This window comes from Arachis duranensis, chromosome 7 (assembly GCF_000817695.3).
Source record: "Arachis duranensis cultivar V14167 chromosome 7, aradu.V14167.gnm2.J7QH, whole genome shotgun sequence".
NCBI lineage: Eukaryota > Viridiplantae > Streptophyta > Magnoliopsida > Fabales > Fabaceae > Arachis > Arachis duranensis.
In genome coordinates, this window is record NC_029778.3 from 74,600,526 (window position 1) to 74,604,250 (window position 3,725).

The window sequence follows — 3,725 nt, forward strand, 5'->3', positions numbered from 1 at the left end:
TGATTGAAATGCTCACTAGATTTCCTGCATGGGGTGAGAACTTTTTGCTTAATGAGGAGTATTTGAGGTTTTATTGAGTATCTTGAACCTATCACCCAAGAAGCCGAAAGGAATCAATGTTTTCTATTATGATTTTCTAGAAAAGTGCTTTGTGAAAGATCCTAGCAAGAGGTGGCTTGCTCAGATGCTTCTTGATCATCCTTTCTTTTATGTCACACTTTTTCATTCATATTATCTTGCAACTTAGCTATGATTGTTTTTCTTAGTTAGTTTCATTGCAATCTTATTTATAGTTTATGTAGTTAGAGATATTATGATGACATTGTAAGATTGAATGGTTTTGTTTATTGTGTCCCCTGTCCAAGGCCGGATGGCTATGTTGTAGTGTCTCTTGGGTCAGGCCATCTTCTTCTCCTTGATGGCTTTGCCGAAAGAGAGTTGGAGTCGGGCGGTCTTAGGAAATAGAAAAGCTGTATAAAATATTGATGAATAATGAGTCTGTTCCTTAACATTTATGGTGGTTTATAAGATTGAGTAAACTATGTTAATAACAATAATTTTGTTTGCTATTTGTGCTTCAGATGTTATAAGTTCCTTTTTATGTTTCAATTTTCTTTTTCTTTCTTCCTTTTATAATCTTGCTTTTAGTATATAATCAAATAGTTTAATTAGATAGAAAAATGTTAACTTGTGTTGTTATTCTTTTAGAAGTAGTAAACCATCAATTTATTGAACTCTGAATAACATCAATTATGAGCAATATCATCAATAGGTAAAACTTGTGTCACTTGTTGAGCTCTTAGTGTTCCTCAAAGAGGAATAAGTGAGTGCAGAATATACATACAATATTAAGATGCAATGATGTGAAATTGAAAGGGAGGGATTGGACTCATTAATTAAATTGTATGCTTAACTTATCTTTCTTCTTCTTTTTTTTCTCATCACTGTTCGTTCTTTCTAGGGGATTATTAACTTGTTTTTTTTTAGTTGTAGTATTTATAATAAAAACTACAAATAGCCTAGCTATTTAAGGGTGATGGAAAAATAATTGATGAAATTTCAAAAATTCTATTATTTGTTTATCTTTTCTCCTAAATTTAATATTATGCAACTGAGTTGTGATGAAGACATTTTAAAAATTCTAGCAAAAAAATAGAGAGCATGGGAACAATAATTTAACTGAACAATTTTATTATGAGTTGCACAGAACATGAACCTCATTTTCAACAACAAATTCAACTATAATAATTTTCAGCAACAAAAGATTTAGCTCAAAATATGATTTATAGATTTGCAGCAAAAAAAAATTTAACTAAATGATTATTTCAGCAAGACAATAATAGAGTCAAGCTTCAGTGATGATAATCATTAAGAAATTCAACTCCGTGAATTTTTTCAGAAACAAAAAATTAGTTTAGTGATATTTTCAGCAACAAGATCTAGGTGCAGTGATGAATTATAGCAACAAAAAATTTAGCTAATGATTTTTTCAACAAGACAGCAACAGATTCAAGGTGCGGTGATGATAATCAGTAAAAATTCAACTTTCAGCATCAAAATCAAGATGAAGAGATGAATTACAGCAACAAAATTGAGGAAAAAGAGCAGGGGAATTTTTTGAATGCACCAAATCGGAGACCAGCGAATGCCGGCGAGGAGGAAGCTGATGGCGAGGCTCGAAGCAAGAAGACGACAACGACGACCAATCCCGGGACGTGCTGCTTCTGCCGCCGCCGACGACGAGCACATGGAAGGCGTTCGACTGAGTGTGAGATGGTGACGAGACAAAGAGCGACGACGACGACCAGCACCAGGACCTTCTGCTTTTGCCGCCACCGCCGACGAGCGCAGGGAAGGCGCATGCTAACTGTGAGACGGTGACGAGACAGAGAGCGACAACGAGCTTGAGTGCAAGACCGGAGGTAGTGAGAGAGACTGGAGACGAGAGATGAGAGAGCTTGAGTGAGAGAGTGACGAGACTGAGACACTGAACGATTTTAGCTTTCCTTTACTAGAAAATAACATCGTTTTCAATTTAAAAAAAATAACCATGACCTGGTCCCAGTTATGAAAACCAGTTGGTTCACTGATTTTGCTTAAATCCGAATGGACCAAACCGATTTTGTGCATGTCTGGTGTTTAAGCAGTTTGAAGGGTAATTCAACCTGGTTAGACCATCGGGTTTCTGGTCAAATTGGGTTTGATAACTATTGTTAAATTCGTTTATAGAGTAAATAGCTATTTTGACACCCGAAATATTTAGCTTTTGATAAAATAGATCTCAACATTTATTTTTGACAAAATAACCTCCAAAATATATATTCTATTTGACAAAGTGACCGAAACGTTTGGTCAATAGTTTATTTATCCGGTCAACAGTTAAATTTCAATGAAATTACTTACAATGCAGTTAACACTCTTGTGCGATAAAGTCTCTGAGTGTAATGGGCAAGTGAACCGGGTTTAGAAAAGTTAAGAATAGTACTAAATCAATCTATTCTTAATATATAAAAGTAGGTACATAGGTTTACCCACATTACTTTTAAGTTATTTTTCTACTTCTACTTACGCCATGTCAGCACTATCGCTTACTTGGCAAAATTTTAGAATCTACCACTCAAATCTTGCCAAATCAACTTTTATTTTTAAATAAAAAAAAAACACAAAAAACAAAACCAACAACTTAACTTTTTTCAAAAAGTTCTGAAAACCAAAGAGTTTATTACCTTTTTCATACTTCTCGAAACTCTCTTCCTCTTGGCACTTCTTCCGTACCAAGATCCTATTTCCTCCATCCACTTCCAGTCCCATGAGCCATTGTTTTTTCCTCGAAACAAATTGTCCATCGCAATGTCCATCCCCGACGGAGCCGCATTGCATAAATTGCAGAAATCAGGGCAAACTCTATTCCTCCTGTTGTGGTTTTTCTGCTGGAGCTCGATTCCAGGTCTCAGACCAATGTCACCATTCAACGCCGCCAACGTAGAAAATTCGTCCCAGGTATCTTCCTAGAGATTTTTAACTTTGCCGTTTACTCTTCTCATTCTTTTGTTCAATATCATTTTCAATAGTTCTATTTATTTGTTATAAATAATAATATTTTAATTGTGAACTCATTGTAAGTAGCACATGTTTATGTATTCCTCTTTTTTAAACAGTTCTGTCTAACAGTCACAACCAAAATTAATGTGCTTCCACAATTTACATTTATGTGTTCCTCTTTTTCAAATTGTTATTCCATATGTGCAGTTACTTGGAATGGATTATCATTTTTTGACCATGTCTTATTCTCTTTGTTGTAGAAGGATTTCCAGTGGTAATGACAGACGGAAAGAGTTAATACCCAAAATTGCTAGATTAAAGAGGCAGAGAGCAATCCTTTCAAAGAAAGGAAGACAAGAAGATGTGCCTCCAACATATGATTGTGCAGCTTGGTTTGTTTAACATAATTTTTATTGCACCTTTCTTATTTTATTGTAAAATGATTCATAAGGTGATTTTGATGCCTATTTTGAAAATGTAGAAACACAATTATTTGAAACACTAAGATCTATCCAATTTAAACAAGTAAGGATGAGGAGAAAGCAATATTTTCGATCAAAGAGGAGTGCCAATTTAGCTTCCACTTCAGGTTAGTACAAAAAGAATCTTATAACATATTTTGTTGAGAAATCCTGTCAAAAAAAGGAAGACAAGACGATATGTGCCTCCAGCATATGATTATG